At 42.1% G+C, this 24339-nt stretch overlaps 1 protein-coding gene across 4 annotated transcripts in view; it reads right to left on the bottom strand.

The window, feature by feature from the left end:
• The window catches only part of WDR33 (WD repeat domain 33), a 136513-nt gene that overhangs the window by 42110 nt on the left and 70064 nt on the right, over positions 1-24339 (bottom strand). The window lies entirely within an intron of this gene.

Raw genomic sequence — 24339 nt, 5'->3', positions numbered from 1 at the left:
GGCAGGGAACGTGCCTACGAACTCTGCTGCGCTCTCCAAAGTGCTCAGCATAGAGGTCTACACACAGTAAGCGCCCACTAAATATGAACGATTGACTAGTACAGAGCTTGGCCTATGATAAGCACTTAAATTCCACAATTATTAATTACTGATACTAGTTGATAAATGCAGAAATGCTATGGTTAGTAGCGAGTGTACAGCACAGAGGTGACACAAAAATAGGGAGATGATGGTATTTGTTAAGCGCTTACTACGTGCCAAGCATCTTTCTAAGCTCTGGGGTAGATACAAGATAATCAGGTTGTTCCACATGGAGCTCACAGTCTTAATCCTCATTTTACAGATGAGGTAACTGAAGCACAGAGAAGTTAAGTGGCTTGCCCAAAGTCACACAGCAGACAAGTGGCAGAGCCGGGATTAGAACCTGTGTCCTCCGACTCCCAAGCCATCTCCATTAAACCACGCTGCTTGGGAGTTGGAAAATGAACTGCAGAAAGCCTGCTGGAGATGGGATTACAGAAATGCTTTGAAGATGGGGAGGACTGTAGTCTGGTGGGTTTGAAGGTCAAGAGAATTATAGGCAGGAAGAAGGGCGAAAGCCAAGGTCAGAAATAGGAGAGATGAGAAAATGGGCAGTGAAAAAGTGAGAGCCTGCGAGGAATAGGGTGCGATGAGATGCTGTGGGAAAAGAGAGTTGACAGATCCTCTAGGCTGTAAGCTCGTTGTGGGTAGGGAATGTGGCTGTTATACTGCATTCTCCCAAGGGCTCAGTACAGTGCTCAGCACACGGTAAGTACTCAATAAATACGGTTGACTGACCGACTAGATAAAGAAGAGAAAGTGTTAAGGGAGGGCCTAAACCCAATGGTCAGGGATTTCTGCCCTAACCAGAGAGGAATGAGTATCCCATTGGAGGTTTTTGAGGAGTGGGAAGGTGTGAGCAGAACGCTTGAAAAAAAATAGTCTGGGAAGGACAGAAGGATGAACTGGAGAAGGAAGAGACTGGAGGCAAGGAGAGTTAGTACAGTGCTCTGCTTAGTAAAGTACAAGTGCTTAGTGCTCCCAGTAAAGCGCTCAGTAAAGAAGACACTGATTACAGTGTGGGCTAGTGGAAAGAGCATGGGCCTGGGAGTCAAAGGACAAAGTGGGAAACTGAGGTAACCAACTAGTGAGATGACTGGTATGGCAGTCTAGTGGCGATAAAGTGCCTGCACACAGACTCTGCCCTTAAGGAGTGAGCAGTCTATAACGAGGGGACTGAAAAGCACAAGTCACGTACAAATTCATTATAGTTTAGACTGTAAGCCCGTCAATGGGCAGGGACTGTATCTGTTGCCGATTTGTACATTCCAAGCGCTCAGTACAGTGGCCTGCACATAATAAGCGCTCAATAAATACTATTGAATGAATGGAAGTTGTGAAAATGAATAAATGCTCAGATTTAGAAAGATAAGTGTTATTATGCGGACACGACCTGGCAAGTTCAAGCTTAATCATGGAATGCCTCCTGAAGGAGGTGAGTTTTGAGATAGGAAAACTAAGATCTGCTAAGTGGGGGGTGTTCCAGTCAGGGGTTGAGGGTGTGAGCGATGAGGCACAACGAGTAGGCTAGGCTGAGAGGAACGAAGAATGTGACCTGGACTGAAAAGAGAGGATGGATATGTTAAGAGGGAGAGAGCTGACGGAGTGCCTTCAAGCCAGCATGGAGATGGGGATCAAGGGTATTCAACTGTGTGCTTACTGCGTGCAGAGCACTGTACTAAGTGCTTGGGTGAGTACGACACAACCCACGATTGACACGTTCCCTGCCCACAAGGAGTTTACAGTCTAGAGGGATGACAGAGGACAAAATGCAACGTCCTTCTGGTTGAACACGGAAAAGACGTGGCTGAAAGAGGGAGGAACGATCACGAGGTTTGTTGGCGGCAGGGGCCACACATGGGATGCTAGCGCTCGGCCGGATGCAAAAGGTCCTGGATTTTTGAAAGTTTTTCTTTCATCCTCTTCCCTGCCTCTTTCATACCTGCCAGTTTCAGGGAAGGCATGTTAGGGACAATACTAGAGACATGGGGCTTCCTTCAAAGACCTGAAGTGACAGAGACATTTGTTGTAGCACTCAAAATCTTCAAAACTGTGGACTTGTTCAGCTTTCCAATATGGAGCAAAATAAAATGACAAAATATTGTCGATGGTGGTAACCAAGAAAAGTATATGGAAAAGGAAGATCGATGGTACTAAAATCAAATTTATGAGACAGACCTTCAAGAACTCAGTATTCTAGCTAATAGAAAGAATGTTGCCAGGAGGAAATATGTTAAACTCTGCCTAAAATATTGGCAAAAAGTCAGGGTTTCTTTTCACTCATTTCAAAGCTGTTACCCAGCTAAGTTGGAAGCAGAGAGGGCTAAAGTACAGCTGCATCTGAGCAAACACACCGCTGAGGATTATGGAATTGCCAGACCCTGGATATAAAATACATTCATTTTTTCAGGTCTTCTGAAGTCTAGCATCTCTCTTTAGAAGAGTAAAGACCAAGGTATAATTTAGCAGGTTGGCTTGGGAAGAACAAAAAGAACGGTGGGGAACAGTGGGTGAAAAGAGCAGAACGGTAACGGCCGAAGCGTTTAGTGAAGAGTCTTGAAGCGGATGGTGAAGGGGTCTTGTTGGATGTGGGGAAACACAAGAAATCAGCAGAGGGCTTTGAGGAAACGAGAGGCGTGGGCCAAACGATGCTTCAAGAAGATCATCTGTGTAGCAGTGGGTGGTTCGGATGTTACATTTTCGATTTTGTAACAATAGGATTATTTTAAAACACGCAGTCTCTCGGCAGCACATCCACCTTTCCTTAAAATTTAATTCCACCTTGATTGACCCTTGATAACCATCTGTTATAACCACTTGTAGCATTTACTAAATTGTGGATGTGGACACGAATCACTAAAAGAAATATGTCCAAAATTGAGATTTGGGCCAATTTTACGTGATATGCTCTTTCCATTTTGCTTCTAAAATATTCCATAACCTCAGAGGAAAAATATAGTCCTCCAGTTTACTTTCCCCCTATAAAGCTGCCAGAGCTTTTCACCTACTGGGGTGGATTAAATGATGCATTTTTCAGCATGATTAGTTCCTGAAGGTATCCCAAGAAGCCAGGGATCAGATTAGTTTAAAAAATCCTGAAACCCAGGCTGGGATTGGTTAAAACAAGCGATCTTCAAACCCCTTTCCCATAAGGCTTACTAAGCATCTGGGTGATTGGGGAATTGTGGACGTACTGTTCTACCAAGATGTTTTAGAATATCTCATTCCACTGACAATTCCTGAATGAATTCCTAAGAAACCTGAAGCTCAACTAGGATCGAAGGCTTAAATGATGGGATAGAATCCACCGAGAAAACGGATTGAAGCTGACATAAGCTTGTGTTCTCACAACCACCTCTAACACTGATATATAGCTCACATTCCCTATTGCTTAAACCCTAACTCATACATGGATCCACTTTTTCATCTGCCTATCTGTACATTATTTAGTGCCTGTTCTCCCGCTAGACTGTAAGTTCCTTGAGGGCAGAGATGAGGTCTATTAAGCTTGCCGTTCTCTGCCAAATGCTTAACACCGTGATCTACGCAGAAGAAGGTTATTTGAGGACTTACATCCTCTGGGAATTCTTGAAATTAAAATAAACGCAAGCTTTTACATTTTCTGTTAACTTGATGGCCTTTATTTGCCCCCATTAAGGGATGAACCCTGGAAAAATGATAAACTGGTGCTTGCCCAAAAGACTGTAAAGAAAGGCCACAGGTTCAGGAGAGGAGGAAAAAAATACAATATTAAAGCTATTCTATGATGAGTCATTGCAGGATTGTGTTGATAGATTTTAGAAAGTACTTTGTATGGAATCCTATAGTTCAGGGATGGAGATTCAAAATTCAACCTGGAAAAAGAGTTCAGTGGTAAACTAATCCTTTTATTCATTAATGCTGGAGAGCCTAATGAGTCATTTTTTTCCTTTAAGTGGTATTTGTTTAGCACTTACTATGTGCCAGGTACCGTTCTAGGTGTTGGAGTAGATACAAGGCAATCAGATTGGACACAGTCCATGTCCCACATGGGACTCACAGTTTAATTCCCAGTTTACAGATGGGGGTAATAATAATAATAATAATTATGGTATTTGTAAAGTGCTTACTGTGTGCCAAGCACTGTTCTAAGCACTGGGGTAGATACAAGGTAATCAGGTTGTCCCACATGAGGCTCACAGTCTTAATCCCCATTTTACAGATGAGGCAAATGAGGCACAGGGAAGTTAAGTGGCTTGCCCAAGGTCAGACAGCAGACAGGTGGTGGAGCCGGGATTAGAACCCACATCCTCTGCCTCCCAAGCCCATTCTCTTTCCACTAAGCCATGCTGCTTCTCTGAGACACAGATAAGTGACTTGCCCAGGGTCACACAGCAGACATGAGGCGGAGCTGGGATTAGACCCCAGGCTTCTGACCTCCGGGACTGTGCTCTATCCACCAGGCCAGGCTGCTCTGGTCCCAAAGAACGTTCGATCTAAATACCGATGTAGAAAAAATGGCTCTAACGGAGTACATTAAAAATGAGGGTTGAACATGAGTTACTACCGTTAATATAACTAATGAGTCCATGAACAGATCTATAGCCAAAAGAAGCCATCCCCTAGTCTGTTTGTAATGGTGGTCAAAAAGGCTAAAGAATTAGGTGTCTTCAGGACGGCAGCAAAGAATAAAATGAAAGGTATCGTTTCACAATAGAACAGATGAAAGAAACACTGTGTTCATTTCTAGACATTAATGTCTGTCTCCCCTCTAGACTTTAAGCTTGTTGGGGGCAGGGAATGTGTCTGTTACTGTTTAATTGTACTCTTCAATCAATCAATGGTATTTATTGAGCACTTACTATGTGCAGGGCACTGTCCTAAGTGCCTGGGAGAGTACAAGAGAATAGGCAGGCACATTCCCTGACCACAATGAGCTTAAAAGGGGAGACAAACAATATGAATAAAATATTATAATAAGTAATTTTGAGATTTGTACATAAGTGCTGTGGAGTTGGAGGTGGGGTGAATTTCAAATGTCCACAGGTCACAGATCCAAGGGCATAAACGATGCAGAGAGGAGAGTGAGCTGGGGAAGAGGGCTTAATTAGGGAAGGCCTCACGGACATCTCCATGAGGTGTGATCTTAATCTCCCAAAACAATACCAGTGCTCTGCATAAAGTAAGTGCTCAATAAATACAACTGACCAACTGACCGGTTGCTGTAACACAGGAAAACAAAATAGAACTGGAGACGGTAGAGATAATCAGGAGAGTGACGAAGTATCTGGAAAGATGAAAACTGAGAGGGAACACGTAATTTACAAAATCATGAAGGGTCTGGGCGGGCCAACAGCAGGATATAGGGACACCCACTGAAATCTGAAGATGATAGTTTGAAATTTAAGGGAATACTTTTTTTTTTTTTTACATAACACATGGCAAACATATGTAATCCATTACCACAGGACGTTTTGCAAGCTGAAAATACCAGTAGGTTCAAGAAGGATCTGGATAAAATCATAGATGAAAAGTTAATAGTGAGTTAGCAGTAGGGAAGGGAAGGATGCAGAGGGGAAAGATGGAGATAGTAGATGATATAATCCTAACCACGAGATCAAGGGAAAAAACTATCACCCTGTTTCTCCAAGCATCTGTTGAAGGCAGTATATTAAATCTGACTTAGTAAAGACAATTCTTATTTTCGAGTAAAGGAATGGAAACAAATCATACGGTTGCTGCCAGTTTTCCAAGTAGAATGAATGGTGCCACTACTAGATCCTTCGTAAAGAGAAACAGATACCTTCACTGAGGGACTAAAAATGAAGAGTTATCGTGACCTAACATGATTTGGAGGTAACATTCTGGTCCTGTATATACACAGACTCTTCTTTCTATCCCTTAGGGTCCATCTGAAAATATACTCTTCCAAAAGGCATGCTGAGTCAAATTCATACTGGCTTCCTAGAGTTAACTCCAAGTTCCAATTTACCATAAAATCTGCAAAAAGTCTAAAAAAATTCCTTGAGCAGTGAGATAAAAATCGGTTCAAAAGACCAAAGGTTTCCAGATTAACCCTGCGGCAATGCATATAATACTCCTCCGGTGGCCTGAACCAGAACCCTAACCCCATCCCCCTTTTCCAATATCCTGATTCCTGACCCGTGTCTTCAAGATTGGAGCTTCAGTTACCTGCTAAAGCTTAGTTCCTTCCAATCACTTCAGGAAATACCATCCTTTAATTAACTTGAAACATTCTGGGCCCGTCTAGAACCATGCATTTTCCTTGCCCCCTAACCCGAAGGGTTCCTAACCTGATCTCAGTGGCCACATCTGTGGTGAATTTTGTCTTCCTTGGGCTTGGCCCTTCCAGTGCAGTGACAAGAAGTAAAGATCTTTAGTGCGCTTATGGAGCACGTAGAACTTTTTCAACTGCTTTGCTAAAGAAAAAAAGAAGGCAAAGGAGGTGGTTGGGGCTACATTATTCCTATACAAATTCATATTCCCGCTCCTGCCCTGGGCTTGCATTTGACAGGGAAAGAAAACAGCATCCTTTACCCCTGTGGAATTAAATATAAACAAAATTAATTCAGGACAAATCCCCGAAGTTTTTGAAAGTCACTCACCGACAGAGCAATCAGATTCTATGTGATCACTGGAATGGACCAGTTGTGATCCAGAGGTGCTGGGGGAAAGACTGAATTCTCAATTTTATCACTTTTACATACCTTTGGCAGCACCGCCCAACAATGCTGCTAAAAGGGATGTGTGAATTTGAGAGGAATGTTTATATTGCAAAATTGAGAATGTGGAAGGAGTCGTAGGCTTGGTTACTAATAATAATGATGGCATTTGTTAAGCGCTTACTATGTGTCAAGCACTGTTCTAAGCGCTGGGGTAGATACAAGGTGATCAGTGTGTCCCACACGGGGCTCACAGTCAATCCCCATTTTACAAATGAGGTATCTGAGGCACAGAGAAGTTTAGTGACTTACCCAAAGTCACACAGCTGACAAGTAGTAGAGCTGGGATTAGAACAGAATTAGGGGATTGCATACACATCCCCCTCCAAGTAAAATAATTTTATTCTCCTGCATTAGGGCCTTGAGTTTCACTCATTACACCCTTAACGCCCAACACCCAGTAATTTCAACTAATACTAATTCTGCATCAGTGTTTTTATTCCTGATTTCTTTTCCCTTCCAAACTATCCTTCATTTACAGGAAAATAAATTAGATCAAATTTTTCCACAATCCAATCGCTGCAATTCCTTAAAAATAGCAATGAATAAAAATCTCACACCAGGAAGGATAAATGAACATCAAAACACTGGAAAAATCTCCAAAGGGTTTGAGTTTATAGATAAACAGCTGGAGGTCTTCCTTAAGAGTATGCTATGGGCCCAAGGTCACCTTGGGGCAAGACCATACAATTACAGTTCTTTGTTGTTAAAATTACTTACTAACAAGAAACAGCTAGGAAGAGGCTGGAATAATGAGATTCTAAGGATGACTTTGAAAGACGCAACTAAGTATACCTTACTGAAATTTGAAATTTTTCTTCTATGGCATGAATATGTTTGGCTTTTCAACTTCAGAGATTCAATTTAAGGGAAGTTAAAGCAAGAAAAAAGCAGTGTGAAGAATTAAGACGATAAAATAAATCAAGATTTAAAAAAGTACTCATAATTCAATTTCAACATTACATTAGTCATTTATTTAGTAGCAGTTCACAGTACAATTAATAATTTCACCTAGATTTCACTTTTTAAATACCTCATCTAGCTTTTCAGTGGCGTGAAAGATATATATATATCTGTGTGATATCCAAAATCACCTCTTCCATCTTCCTCACTTCCAAATTACCGCCCCCCCCCGCCATTAACCTTCCCTCTTACCACACTCATACATCAATCATTCAACATCTCCCTACATACTCTACCTACCCAGCTCCCTTATCCTATGGTCAACTCCACTTGAATCTCCCTGTTACCTTAATTCCTCCTAAGAGCCCCTCTCCTCTACACTCCCAAGGAAAGAGGAAAGAAGAGGGCTCATGAGATACTTAAGTGGATTTGGCCTAGATCGGCTTGATCCATCCCTCGACCTCTTCCCCACCTACTTCCGGCTACTTCCGCAAACTCTCAAAGAAGTCTTTTCTCCCTATTATTTCTTATCGTGGACTCCCCAAATTAAACAATAAGATACCAATTTCCTTTCTATACCAGAAAAAAGGGCACCTTAAGGACATTAAACATTCACTGGGTAATAGAAGGGGATGTATTTATTATTTACTAGGGATATTATCTGGCGGGAACCATGAGCAGCGTTCCCAGAGGTAGAATTAGATTTGTTTAGAGAAGCGGAGAAAACCAAGCCATTTTAAAAAATGAACTTGCTTCTACAAACATAATGTACAACGTGGTGTTGAGTTACGAGGAGGCCGATGCCTTTGAGGTGGCGGCAGGAAGTGCACGTGGCTAAAGGCAGGGATAAAACTACTAGCCTGGTACACGAATGGGTAGTCTGGACCTTGCTTAGAGAGATATCAATGCTCCTCCAGGAGCCAAGCCACTCCTCCCACCCCGATTTCCACTGAAAAGAACGTGAGCCCGTCATTGGGCAGAGATTGTCTCTATCTGTTGCCGAATTGTACATTCCAAGGGCTTAGTACAGTGCTCTGCACCTAGTAAGCGCTCAATAAATATGACTGAATGGATGTGCTACGTCCAACCTCTCCTATGAAGTAGAAGCAGCGTGGCTCAGTGGAAAGGGCACCGGCTTGGGAGTCAGAGGTCATGGGTTCTAATCCCGGCTCCGCCGCTTGTCAGCTATGTGACTGTGGGCAAGTCCCTTCACTTCTCTGTGACTGTTACTTCATCTGTAAAATGGGGATTAAGCCTGTGAGCCCCATTGGGACAACCTGATCACCTTGTATCCCACCAGTGCTTAAAACAGTGCTTTGCACATAGTAAGTGCTTAACAAATACCATCATTATTATTATTATTGTTATTATTATTAATGTCCCTTGGGAGGATGGGCAATGCCGCCCTGTAAGACAGCAAAGCTCTGAGTGAAGCGGGCAGATTTATATCAGCGAACACATCTGCTAACTCTGTTGTAGTGTATCCTCCCAAGTGCTTGGGACAGTGCTCTGCTCAGAGTAAGCATTCAAAAAAGGCCACAGATGGATTAATACTAAGATAGGCAAAGAGCAGTGTAAAACTTCACGGGAGGTTTTGAACATTTTCAGGTCAGGCAAGAGATTAGAAAAGCACTGCTTCAGCAGAAGATTCACAGTGAAATGGATGCAAAACCTTTCATCCCTTATCAGCCAAGATGGAGTTACTTGATGATACTCTGGCAAATTGGGAAGGGTGTTTGCAATTTCAATCCAGTTTCTAGGGCAATAGGGATTCCTGCTAAGGTGACAATCGTTGGAAACACAGAGAAAGACACTATAGAGATTTCACGGAGCGATTACATTTTTTGCTCATTTCTAAGGTTACGTTAGACAGGACTAAAAGAACCACAAAGGGATATTGGTAATGTGTAGGAGGTAGACTGCTCAGAAGGTTTTCATTTCTACTGATGACATTTGGGCATCTTTCATTAGGACTAAATTTGCTTTAAACAGATGTTTAAAAGCAGCCGTAGATATCGTCAACTTTCAGAGAAGCATTAAAGAGTGCATAAAATGTAAGTTCCCTTCACAGATTTTACATAGTATTCAGAAGTAGCAACATCAAGATGACTTTCCGCAGTTTATGAACTAGTATCATTTGCACAAGAACAAAGAACAATACTGAGCAGAAGAATTAAGCAGACACACACAGTGGATCAAATTGAAATAGTGCCTTGCCAAGAATATCAATGTGAATCACTTCACTAATTTTACTTTCATATTCTCAACTATTTATACCCAGCAATATAATTGCCAATGGGCAATATTTTGATGTGGCACTGTAATGTGAGGAACATTATTTCAGAGGAACGTTTTACGAATAGTGAGCCTTTCAGAAAGTGATAGATAAGAGTTGGTGGCCCAATGATGATCCTCTATGATAATTTATTGGCTTTTTAATTCTTATTCTGCTCCCTAATTTGGCTTTCAGGTGAGGGTCTCCCGCCTTCTAATCTTATGGCTTGCAACTGCAGATAACTACAGTTGCTTCTCAACAGTCTAGGAAATAATCCTCCTAATAATTGATATGGTTCTGTCTCTGCCTGAAACTGGGCAGAAGTGCTTATTAAGTCTGCTGACTCCACCAGAGATAGAGACCTAAAGCCATATTTTTACAACATGTTTATATTAAGCTCCACTGAAGACTTTAAAGATGGTAAAATCAAATGATGTTCCACGCTCACTTTACATGAGTTTGGGGAAGCTAGCAGCTATTTCTAGAGGCAATGAACGTCAGCACTGAGACCTACAATTATTTCAAAATGTACAGTAACTTCCTTCCAAGGATTTTGAACAGAAATAGATGCAGAAAAAAGGCCCTTCCCCTCAGAAGAGACAAAGTTATTACTAAGCTAAATCCTTTCCTCAATAAGTCACGAAGATGAACGTATGTCCTGTGTGCCTAAGTACGGGGCTACTAGATGCTGCCTCCCAACTGCTCTCAGAAACTTTCATGGGGCTAGAAATAACGATAACTGTGGGATCTGTGAAGCACTTACAGTGTGTCAAGCACTGTACTAGACGCTGAGGGAGATACAATACATACAGATTCAACATATTCCCCGGCCCACAAGGGGCTCAGTCAAAAGAAGACTTTATTTCCTCTATCCAGCCTCCCCTCGATTGTGCTATCCGTTAAGTGCTTACAAATACCTCGGCTTAGTGGAGGAAGCATGGGCCTGGTAGTCAAAAGGACCCAAGTTCTAATCCCAGCTCCACCACTTCATTCATTCAATCACATTTATTAAGCGCTTACTGTGTGCAGAGCACTGTACTAAGTGCTTGGAAAAGTACAACAAAAAATGACATTCCCTGCCCACAAGGTGCTTACAGTCTAGCGGGGGGAAGGGGGAAGGAAGACACGGGACACGGACGAGGGGACGGGACAGACAACAATACAAATAAATAAAATTACAACTATGTACATAAGTGCTGCTGTGTGACCTTGGGCAAGTCACTTAACGCCTCTGTGCTTCAGTCCTTTCATCTGTAAAATTGGGATTTAATACCTGTTCTCCTTATTTAGTCTGTGAGCCCCACGTGGGACAGGGACTGTGTCTGACCTATCTGGTCTCCCCCCCAGCTTTTAGTACAGAGTTTGGCACATAGGATGTGGTTTAACAAATACAACTATTATCATTATTACTATGTGCTAAGCATTGTACAAGCACAGGAGTAGATACAGTACATGCAGACTACATAGACACAGTCCCTGTCCCACATTTGGCTCACAGTCTAAGAGGGAAAACAAGACTAAATCCTTTATTTTCCCTACCTGCCCGCCCTCTCTCCCTGGTCACGCACTTTGATAGTCACCCCAGCCCCTACAGTACTTACGAAGACATCTTAATACTCAACTATTTCCCCTATCCCTAATGTATTTTGATTTCTTTGGCCCCCTGTAGACTGTGAGCACCTGTGGACAGGGACCACACCTACCATTTCTGTTGCACTGTACTTTCCCAAGCACGGAGTAAGTGCTCAATAAATATCATTAATCGATTGAATTGAAATGGAGGAACCATGAAGTGAAGTGACATGCCCAAGGTAACACAACCGGCAAGTGGGAGGGCCGGTATGAGAGTCCAGTTCTTCTGACTCCCAAATCTATGCTCTTTCCACTATAACACAGTTTCTCTAAAGAGGGATTTCATTCAATTGCATTTATTGAGCGCTTACTATGTGCAGAGCACTGTACTAAGCGCTTGGAATGTACAATTCGGCAACACATAGAGACAGTCCCTGCCCAATAACAGGTTCACCGTCTAAACGATGAAGATTGATCGCTCAATCTCGGGTATTTACTGAGCACTTATGTGCAGAGCACTGTTCTAAGCACTTCACAGGACTGCAAGCTCACTGTGGGCAGGGCTCATGTCATCCAACTTTGTTATATTGAACTCTCCCAAATGGTTAGTACGGGGCTCTGTACACTGTAAACACTCAATAAATACCACTGACCCCCTGATGCATGTCGCTCCGGTTTCTGGATTCCCTCTGTCCACATTCTAATCATCTCATCAAATGACTCCTAGTGTCTACTTGTCAAACTCTACATGAGGGAGCAGATGGTCAAGAAGGATAAAGTATGGAAGGATAAAGTTCCCCAAAATGTACAGAGTTTAACCACATTCCACATAATAACAGCAGACCCTCCCTATATAAAGCCCGAAGCTGTCGTAGGTTTACTTGCCTTGGGGGAAATGGAGTAAGTGTGATTAGTTCAGATAACACTGGTACTCATTATGTACTATGAAATTTGGGGGGGGGAAAGGGTCAACTGTGGCAAAAACATGGTGAAATACATACACGACACTTCTCGGGACCAACTAGGAAATCTAAAATTCAGATCTTATAAGAATATTAATTTTTGAATTAAGAAACTCGTTCACACTACTTTGAGACAGTGTGACAACTGTTTTAAGGATACACCTCTGTATTCTATGAATAGACTGTACTAAACGCTTGGGAGAGTATAATAATAATAATAATGTTGGCATTTGTCAAGCACTTACTATGTGCAGAGCACTGTTCTAAGCACTGGGGTAGATACAGGGTAATCAGGTTGTCCCACGCAAGGCTCACAGTCTTCATCCCCATTTTACAGATGAGGTTACTGAGGCACAGAGAAGTTAAGTGACTTGCCCACAGTCAAACAGCTGACAGGTGGCAGAGCCAGGATTCAAACCCATGACCTCTGACTTTCAAGCCCGGGCTCTTTCCACTGAGCCACACTGCTTCTCTATACAAACACACCTATAATAAAGAGCTTTCCTCCTCCATCTTTGAAGCAAGAGTCTCAGCAAGCCATAAAAGAAAGTTCACTGGTCACTTTTGCTTTTTTCTTCTCGGGAAAGACACACACAACTTTAAAAGATTAACTATGGAAAAGTTTTTAATGATATTCTGATAGTTCTTAAAAGCACGGATTAAGTACCACTGCAAATTTTGACTCCAGTTCTAACTCTTCAGTTATCTAATAGGTTTATTGGCCTCTCTAAAATTGGCCATGGTTTACAAGACTATTTATATTCTTTGGCTTTATTTATAATTTATTTCAAAATATTGTAGACTGTGATGCATAATTACAGTGGGGAATTATTATCCCACTTTTGAATTTGAGTCCGCTGATCAAACTATCTAGTAGTGGGAGCACATTTTTGAGAAACAGCCCCAGGCTTTTTTTTACCCATATTCCTACAATTTTTTTCTTTGCCAACTGTCATATTCTCCTTGAGATTCTGCCCCTTGAGGAACAATCATCAACCCTTCCTTCTTCCTTTTCAAATTCAACTAATTAGACTCCCTCAAAGAATCACTGGCTCACCAACAAAAGAAGCAGAGCTGGCAGGACTACCTGAACGTCAGTCAGGAAAGGGTTTGAAAAACTTCAAGATTACATTTATCTACATCCTCCTCTCTCACCAACATCTGATGCGTTTTTGGAGTAACGACCAAAACCCCCCACAGAAATCCAGTCATAACTGACAACCAGAAGTCAAGGAGGTCACAACTGTTCAATGTTACAGTCCCTATTCTAACATAATTCTGAAGTCTCAAGCCAAGATTTAAGTTTTCCCTACTGTCAAAGATTCCATGAACAATCTTAAATAACTAATTTATTTTTCAGCACATTTCACCAACCTTACTTATTCAGTATTGCTTATGCAGACCCCCAGGCTGTCTAGGCTTCTGTAGCGTACTGGATTTATATTGTACTATTTAGGTCATTTTGGATTATGTTCAAGGCCAGAAAGTGTACCATTAGTAATGAAAAATTGCTTCCTTGCCAGCAACAAGATATTTGCTTGTCCTGTGCTTTACGGACTGTAAGCTCCTTGTGGGCAGAGATAGCACCTATTAAATTTTGTTGTATTGTACTTTCCCAAGCACTCAGTACACTGCCCTGAACCCTGAAAGCACTCAATAAATAGCAGATTGATTAAACAGACCATTCCTTAATTCATTCCCTCTAGACCGTAAGCTTCTTGTGAGCGGGGACGGCCACCTCTGTTGTATTGTACACTCCCAAGCGTTTAGTACAGTGCTCTACGGACAGTCAGCGCTCAATAAATACCACTGATGAAGACGGATGAAAGGTCATTCAAGTCTACCTCTTCAGGCTCTTGAAATTTTCATATATGCAGAGCTTTCCCAACCCGAATTAACTGAGATAAAACCTGTACCACAAGCCCCCCGCGGTCTCAGGCGAGAAAGCATTTAATGAAAATTAACAAAGCACCGAAAATGATTATTTTGAAGAGTCAGAAAAATGAATCCTTTGTGAGATGGTCTCTTGGCAAAAACAGGACATTAACAAGATGAGCCGGGATTCAAGCCCAGACATCATTAAGCTCCCTTTAATTTGCCCAACTCCCTTTTAATCTATCTTCCTTAATCATTTAAGTACAACCAACTAAAAAGATTTCAGGGGCTGAAAGTTCCCTGGGTGGCTTGTTCCGGCTTAAAATTTCTCCTCTTTCTTATCTCTGACCAATAAAAAGAGGCGATGAAACGCGGTAGTTCTGCTGTGTAAGTAGCTCTTGTGAAAGGTTAGAGAATACTAAAATGAAGCATGAGATTTGTGCAGACATGGTCTGTAGATTTTTGGGCCTTCAATTACAAATAATGGCACGCCCCAAGGAGCTCAGGAGTTGCTATAGAACTCATTCTATAACTCTGGAGGTTTTCTTGAGCAGAGCACTGCCCTTGAAGTGCAAAATTGAGGTACTCTAAGGGTACCCAAGAAGGTAAAACATACGCTCGATAACCTAAAATCCAAAAAAAGTCACTTAGCAAAGTGTGCCAAAGGAGAAGACCTGAGGAGGACTTTCTAGACTATGCTTCGGTACTCCGTTCCCCCCCCCCCCCGGGCCCTGGAGCTGCCACGCTATTCCCACTAAGGATGACTGAGTGGAGCGCGTACAGTGGGGACAAAAACATCCACTCTTCAAAGAGAATGTTAAATTTTGTGACATACTGATTTTTTACTTTTGGCAGCCTGTCAGGACCTTTTGACCCTTGGTATTTTTTCACATTTTCTCTTCCTCAGAAAATGACTTACCTAGAAGTGAAATGGCTAAGAGATTCAACAGAGGGACCGAACGCTATTACCTGCTTTAGTGCTCAGCCGACTGGTGGGTCTAATCGAATGGACAAGAACGTCTGGTTTCTAAGGGGGCCTAACACCTCCAGGGGATAGTTTAAGCCCCGAGAAAATCTCTGGATACCTAACGTCCTCAGGCTGAGGGAGCTGCAAGGCAACAACGGTGAACGATTCGGGTTTCAGATTCAAAATCCGTTTCCGCGGATTTTGATTAAAAAAGCTTTTAATTAAGGACGGACAAGAAAGCTGTTTTAATGGGCAGTTCCGGGATTACACGTCACAGGAAGACGAGTTGAAAGCATTAAGTGGGAAATGGGCTACTTAGCAAATGACTACTACCTTCAATCCCAAAATTCCAGATCTCAATTATTCATCCAGACCTTCTGCCAATTAAATGAGTCACGTCATTTAGGATCACCATCAGAAATGCCCAATAAAGAATTCTGACTCACTTCCTATATCAGAATGCTTTTCAAGCTGGTCAACTAGCGAGGGCCCAACAGTTGGCAGTCTAACTAAAGCCAAAGAAATTTTGCTTCAGGGGAAGCAGCATGGCCTAGTGGAAAGAGCAGAGGCTTGGGAGTAGGAAGAACCTGTCTGCTATGTCACCTTGAACAAGTCACTTCACTTCTCGGTGCCTCAGTTCCCTCATCTGCAATATGGGGATTCAACTCCTGTTCTCCCTCCTACTTAGACTGCTAGCCCCACGTGGGACCTGCCTTTTATCTACCCCAGCGTGTAGTACACAGTTGGCCACATCATAAACGCGTCTAACAAATATCACAATTATTATTATTATCCTTATGACTATTATGGGTCACTTTTCTAAAAGCTCAGATAGAAAGTGGGAGCTGACTACTGGATACCTTATGACCTTGCATTCATGGGCAACTTCAGAAATGGAATTGGAGAACACAGATAATGGAAGCCTTTTTATTTGTTGGCCTGAATTAAACAGATAACAGTCACAGGCCCAAAGCTGAAATGACCAAGGTGAAAATTCTTAAAGCCTCCCAACAACAACAACATAGCTTGATCATAACAAGCTATGATGAATCTTAATTCTGGACATGGGAAAAACCAAAAAAAAAGCCTTTGCATATATTTAAAAATTACATTTTGCCACTACTGCACCTGGGTCTCTCTTCACATAGCAAATATCCAATCAAGCTAATTATTTAGTGATCAGTAATGGAATTTACTAGCGGAATTTCTTGGTGAGGACAGGTGAACCTTGGTCCTGTGACTTTGGGACTGAAAACCTGCTGAACAGAATGGGTTAGGGAACACTAGTGATCTGCATAACATCACTAGCATACTCATTTCTCTGCCAATCATGGTCTTGGGGAGCAGGAAAGCTGGTTCTCATCTCATGAGGGCCTATGATGTTTCTTTTTAGCAGAAACTACTTGAAGAAAATCATTGTGGAGCATTAAGTGAGAAAGATTTGACTCACTACAATCGGATTTGGAAGAGAAAGAAATGATCATCCCATTTAACCCTTTCATCAGTTATTACCATCACTTTAGACTTCACCCCACTACATTTTGTTTTAACCATAACATGGGTTTTCAATAAAGTGTGATGGGGGATTAGGGAACGCTTTGCTGAAGAAACAAAGCTTGTCGTGCACTTGAGCACAGTGTAAGAAAAGGAGAATCCTTCCTAAGTTTTTCTCACCATGAGGTTTAACCAGATCACAATCCAGGCACTGAAGGAGAACTGAGTGACCTTTTTTCATTTGGGGCAGCGGCACTAAGTGTGGCCAGGGCATTTTTGAGCACCGTGGGGGATTTTACTGCATAGGTGTACAGACACCCAGTCCAAACAAGCAACCAGGGGAATTAATTGAGTGCTTACCGGGTGCAGGGCACACTACTAAGCACCTGGGAAAGTATTCATTCATTCAATAGTATTTATTGAGCGCTTACTATGTGCAGAGCACTGTACTAAGCGCTTGGGATGAACAAGTCGGCAACAGATAGAGACAGTCCCTGCCAAACCGAGTTGGTAGATGTGATCCATGGCCCGGGGGAGCTTACAGTCCGGGCATGAACGTGCAAGAACCCAAAGAATTGGCTGTTCGTCTAATTCATTTTTTCAGTCTATGGCATTTGTTTTCAACACCACACCATGTTTTCCTAGGTTTGACAGGAGAGACTGGAGAAGAGAAAGCAGGTTAGCGTACAGAGCTTTCCCAGACTATTCAGGTTTGTATGTCTTACAACAGTAGAGAAGCAGCGTGGCTCAGTGGAAAGAGCCCGGGCTTGGGAATCAGAGGTCATGGGTTCGAATCCCGGCTCTGCCACTTGTCAGCTGTGTGACTGTGGGCAAGTCACTTCACTTCTATGTGCCTCAGTTCCCTCATCTGTAAAATGGGGATGAAGACTCTGAGCCCCATGTGGGACATCTTGATGACCCTGTATCTCCCCCAGCGCTTAGAACAGTGCTCGGCACATAGTAAGCGCTTAACAAATACCAACATCATCATGCTTTGCACGTAGTAAGCGCTTAAGAAATACCAACATTATTATTATTAAAGGCTGAGAAGCTGTGCTTTAGCCATAAAAACGATCGTGTTTATGCAGGAGGTTCTGAAAGTAGCTTGATTAGATCACTGACAGCAGGGGTTAAGGACTTTGTTCAAATCAACCCGGGAAAATTAAAGGAATACAGAGCTAAGTATGATGTAAATGAGACAGGCATTTCATTTACATAGAGCACGGGCCTGGGAATCAGAAGGACCTGGGTTCTAATTCCAGCTCTGCCACTTGTCTGGTGTGTGACCTTCGGCACCTCGCAACTTCTCTGTACCTCAGTAACCTCATCTGAAAATGGGGATTAAGACTGGGAGCCCCGTGGGGGACAAGGACTGTGACCAAACTATTAGCCTGTATCTACTTCAACGCTTCGTACAATTCCTGGCACAGAGTGAGGGTTTTACAAATACCGTAAAAAAGCACTGTGCTACGCACAGGGGCAGATACAATCTAATTATCTTCAGAATACTAAAGCAGTAAAGAATCAAAATAGTTTACCAATTCACTATAAAAAATGCTACGGGAAACGAAACCCGCTAAAGGCAAGCTGTTTTCTCTTTCCAGCTGGAAGATAATACCACTGAAGACAAAAAAAAACCTAGACCTTATTTACTAAAAAGTACTTCATAGGTCTTGTGGAAGTGAGTGGCCTAAATTATTAAATAATCTGGACACAAAGATTAATGTTATATCTAATTGGGATTTTGTTACCGAATGGTAAACCAACAGAACTTCACTGACATTCCTCACTCACTTCTCTTGCCCTCCTCCTGACTTTACCTGCTCTCATCTACCTGCCTCCAACCTCTGGATCACACTGTCCCCATGGCCTGAAATTCCCCTCCCCACACAAGCATCAGACCTCAGCCCTTCCAACCCTCAGAGTCTTCCTAAACTCCCATTTCCTCAACAAGCTTTCCCTGATTGTGAGGACCCTCAGTCGTGTCAACCCATCAGCCCCCTCCCCGAGCATTTAGGCAATTATTTCTCTAACCTGTAAGCTTCTTGTGGGCAGGGAATGTGTCTTTGCATCTATTTTATCTCCCAAGCGGATAACGGGGCACTCACGAGGAGCTCAATAAGTGCCACAGCTACTATTTCCCTAATGATTGCCGAGGACAATCACCTGGCTGAAATCCAAATCAATAAAGGAGAAAAGATGGTCACAACTTGCAACTTTACCTTCATTATGCATACACCAGTTTCCTTTAACAAAAGCTAAAAAGCTCCAAATTAAAATACAGCATTGCTTTCACGTAGGATTACAGATAGGAACACCCCTTAAACTACATGCTACTGAAAAACTGTTCACCGATACCAATTGTGAGATCGGAGAAAACTGAACTTGAATTAAACTGAAGTTTAATTAATCAGTCGGTGGGATTTATTAAGGACTTACAGGGTGCAGAGCACTTGTCCTAAGCACCTAAGAGAGTATGATACAACTGAGTTGGTAGAAACGTTCCTTGCCCCCAAGGTACCTAGACTACAGAGGGGGAGACAGGTATTAATATAAATAAATGATGGGTTTGTACTTTAGTGCTATGGGGCTGAGGATTGGGTGAATATCAAATGTTTCAAGGGAACAGATCCAAGCGCATAGGTGACTCAGGAGAAGGAGTTGGTGGAAATAGGGCTCAATCCGGGAAGACCTCTCGGAGAGGTGATTTTAAAAAGGCTTTGAAGATGGGGAGAGAGGTAGTCTGTCACATATGGAGGAAATAGTTCCAGGTCAGAAGGAGGAACGCAGGAGGTCAGTGGCGAGGCAGACGAGACTGAGATACGGACAGTAGGTCAGCATTAGAGGGGCAAAGGATGTGCTGGGTTGTAGTAGGAAATCAGTGAGGTGAAATAGGAGAGGAGAAGGTTGAGTGCTTTAAAGTCACTGGTAAGGAGTTTATGTTTATTGTGGAGGCAGAAAGGCAACCACTGGAGGTTCTTGAGGAGAGGGGAAACATGGACTGAACTTTTTTTTCCGAAAAATGATCTGGGTAGCAGAGTGAAGTAAGAAATGGAGTGGGGAGGGACAGGAAACAGAGACGTTAAGATGAAGGCTGATGCAGTAGTCAAGGCAGGATATGATAAGTGCCTTGGATCAGGGTGGTAGCTGTTTGGAAGGAGAAGAAAGAGTGGATTTTAGCCATGCGGTGAAGGAAGAATCAAGAGTGTATGGGCTGAATGAGAGAGGTGCATCGAGGATAATGCCCAGGATACGGTGTTGGGAGATAAAGTGGATAATGGTGTTTTCTACACTGATGGCAAACACAGCGAGGGGCAGGGAATGTGAGGCGGTTCTGCTTTGGACATGTTAAGTTTGAGGTGCCGTCAGGACATCTGAGTCGTGATGCCCCGAAGGCAGGAGGAAATGTGTGACTGCAGAGAAGGGGCGAGGTCAAGGCTGAGGAGTAGATTTGGGAATCATCCATGTAGAGACGTTAGTTGAAGCCACTGGAGGGAATGAGCTCTCCAAGGGAGCGGGTGTAGAGGGGGAATAGAAGTGGACCGAGAACTGGGCCTTGAGGCACACGCGGAGTTAGCCTGTGGGATGCGGAGGAGGAACCCACAGAAGAGACTAGCATGAGGAGTGACATGGAGTGGAGGTCACTGACTTGGGAAAGAAGAACGCTGATGACGTTTGAGAGGACAGTTTCGGGGGAGTCATGGGGGTCGAAACCAGATCGGAGAGGGTCACGGAGAGAATTGGAGAAGAGAAGGAACTGGGTGTAGAGACCTCACTCTAGGGGTTTTGAGAGGAACAGTGGGAGGGAGATGAAGTGATAATTGGAGGGAGCTATGGGGTCAAGGTAGGATTTTAATTTTTTTATAGGATGAGGGTTTTGAAAGCAGTGAGGAAGAAGCTATTCAAAGTGAACAGTTGAAGAATGGTGGTCAGGGAGGGGAGACGGGAAGGGCGACGGATATTCAAACACCTATCTTGTTAACAAATAAGTAACACGATTTCGGTATAGAATCATTAAAAAAAAATCATCAAAATTAACAATTCTAGCCTTAGTAAATTTTAGGTACATTTTTGCTAGGAGCAATTTAGCACACAAGTCATTCATTAAATACATAAAATGGGAGTCTCTTGCTAATTCTAAAGTCTGATTTTACAAATAATGGCAGGCTTTCCTGGTCTGGAGTCAGTGGAAAGCTAATCGAATGGCAATCACAAATTTAAAGCCTATAGAGTGTCTGGCTTCCAAAATAATGTATCATATTCAGTGATGCAAAACTGAACTCCAGTCCCCTCAATTCCACACTGAAATTTGTAAGAAATGAAAAATGAGGCAATGACAAATGAGTAACAGTCCACCTAGTGTGTCTAAGATTTTAAGCGGGGCAGGTATACCTGCATTAATAGATTAAAAAGTTAAAAAAAAAATAAATCTAATCCTAAATTTGCAATAAACTGGATTACTCATTGTAAACCACACCTCTTAACCAACACCTGGGAAAATAAGAGGGTTTTTCCTGGCTTCCAGCACTGGGTGGTAAAAAATCTGGAAGGAAACATACTCCAAAACATTCTTTTCATCATTTTAGAATTGATCCGTTTTGTCAACCCCATTCCAGAGAGGATACCCCACTTTTATGCCCAGTGCCTAAAATCTCGAAGGAAGAACTGTTCAAATTCACAGCAGTGACTTGGAAGGAGTGCAGCCCACATGGCTTAAATAATGTAACAATGTACTTGAGAATCAGCGTGGCCTAATGGAGAGAGCAAGGGCTGAATCTCAAGATTCAGAAGACCTGGGTTTTAATCCCGGCTCTGCCTATTGGTTGCTGTGTGACCTTGGGCACATCACAATTTCTCTATGCCTTAGTTTCCTCATCTGTAAAATGGGGATTAAGACTGTGAGCTCCATATGGGAAATGGACTGGGTCCAACCTGATTAGCTTGTATCTACTCCGGCTCTTAGAACACTGCTTGCCACATAGTAAGTGCTTAACAAATACCATGTTTGAAAAAAATTTTGAACGTTACCTGTTCCCTATGATTTTTACAATATCAATCAGGCTTAAAAACTATAGATTGCTTTTTGTGACCAAATTTTAAATATAAATGTTTTGAGTCCTATTTGGTCTTGCCATGATACAACAAAGCACTGTGCCCACCACAAGGTCAGAAAAATGAAGAGAAGGTTTCTCACATCTGCAGAATAGAATAGAAATGGCTGCATTTGGTGAAGAGGTACAAATATTTCATGCAATTAAAATATCTCAAATGACTGTGCATGTGATTTGCCTTCAGCAAGATTTTTTTTTCCCTCCCATGTCAGCATATCACTAAGTTTCAGTATATTTTTCTTGATTTTGCAAATGTCATCCCTTCCTTTTAGAAACCAATTCATGAATTTTCCATTTATTCTGTGGACCACTGGGATTGGTGGAAGTAGCTTTTCTTTCCTGAACATCTGATATACACATTTTTTTTTAACTCAAAGACTGCTTTCTCATTGTCATCATTAGTATATGAACTATACACTCAGAGGAAGACAAGAGCCTAAAAAGGCCTTAATTTTGCAATAATTAGGAATGTGTGGTAGCCTGATTCCAAATCAATGGCTTGGAACCACTAAACCTTGTGTTTAGGTAATGCTATTTTAGCTCCACTGAGCAGGGGCTCTTGGATTCCACGTGGTTTTAAAATCCAGCCAATACTTGACCACTCATGAAAATGAGGACCAGTGAAGAGCACCAATCAATGAAATCCACAGAACTCACTAGCCTTACCTTAGGTACCAATTACTACCTCATCCTCCAATAGAAAACCTTTGAACCAAGTTACCAAGTGGTAAGAATGTTGACAGATTTGGCTCATTATAAACCTTTGCCCACCATGCAGCATAGCAGATGAGTAGAGAAACATGCATCAGTTAGGCAGGCAGAGAGGAGGGAGAAGGATGAAAATCCAAGGGCTTACACTATCAATCACCGGCCCTCACATAACAGAAGGCTGATAGCGGAGACAACTTCAGACTTCTGGATCGGGCCCCTGGAGATCACAGTTTGAGCACAATTATCGTATCTTTCATATGTTCTATTCAGTGCTCAATAGTCAGCATTTAATAAAACTGAATTACCTGAACTTCTGAATGTCTATAAAGTTCAGCGCTAATCCCAATAAGTAAGAAATAATTACTTTGAGTAAAATTTCATCATGGTTTTTATCCCATTTGGTGATGACATGGAAAAGGAGTCTGAGGGTTGCAACGATAAATTTAACCTCCACGCCCTCTAAGAATTAATTTCTCAGGAAGACTGCTAGCTAACTTGAGATCTTGAACATAAATAAAACAAGGCTACGTTATTATGAGAACTTTGTTCTAATTTTAGAAATGTATGGAACGTACTTTAGATCTGATCCCTAAGATGGTAAATTGAGGGTCACAAAAAGGACAGTGAGCCCTCTTTTATAAAAAGCGAGAGAGAGAAGGAACCACCAATTTGGAGGGGCTACGTTACATGGAAGTTCTTTCTAAGGAAAGTGCTAGGTGACAGAACCAAAAGGAAAATTCATCATTATGATCTGTTTCCAAGGAATATGTTATAAAGAGGTATCATGGCAGTCAATCATCTTTAATAGGCATATGAGGTTTTGCAATATATTGAGCAACTATTCCAGGAAAGTCTAGTTTAACTAGAGAGGAGCTACGTTCCATTTCAAAGAGTTCCCTGTTTCCTCCCCTTCCCTCAAATGTTTACAAAGGGAAGGAAGAAATCAGCACTGTTCTACTGAATCAACCCTTTCAGGAAAAAGATGCGAGAAAATATAGACCACGTATCTGTAGAAAAGAGATGCTATTCTAAACAACCTACTGACCTAGAGTAGAGATATTACACACTATGATTATAACACAGGTTTTAGGCTCAAAATTTAAGTGCACACCCAGAAAAAAAATATACTCTATCAGTTTTCTAATTAATGTGTAAAAGGGGCAAATTAGTGTATTAGTGGCTTGAAATGTGGGGTAGGCACTGTCGGTGTTTTGTTTCCCTAGACTGAAGGATTTTAATACCAAAAAATAGGTAGAAGCAGCAAAAGTGGTTGGATACTACGCTTCCAACTGTCTTCATAGGAAGCCACATTGATATTTGTGGCTGATGAACAGAAAGGAAATCCTTTGGGTAATTGGGTAACGGCTTCTTCAACACCCCTTTCTTTTTGTAGACCAGGGTTTTGTTTCTTCACAGTTGCAAAGGTCAGTGGCGGATTTGAGATAGGCAGTATTTACATTGGGGCAAGGAGTTAAAGTGCAGAAAAATAGAGTTCATTGTCTTTTTAGTTCAAAATGTAATGTTGGAAGTTCAGGATAAGAACATTTCATGAATTTCCTAACCTGAAAGATGAACCAAGATGGAATCACCCTAGAGGTTTTTCTTCTGGGACACTTTTCTTCCACAGAAGCCTGTTTCATGCCCTTCAAATCCCAGCAACATCAAG

Source organism: Ornithorhynchus anatinus, chromosome 1 (genome assembly GCF_004115215.2).
Source record: "Ornithorhynchus anatinus isolate Pmale09 chromosome 1, mOrnAna1.pri.v4, whole genome shotgun sequence".
NCBI lineage: Eukaryota > Metazoa > Chordata > Mammalia > Monotremata > Ornithorhynchidae > Ornithorhynchus > Ornithorhynchus anatinus.
Note: the sequence above shows the minus strand (reverse complement) of the source record. Positions and strands in the feature narration are given on the sequence as shown.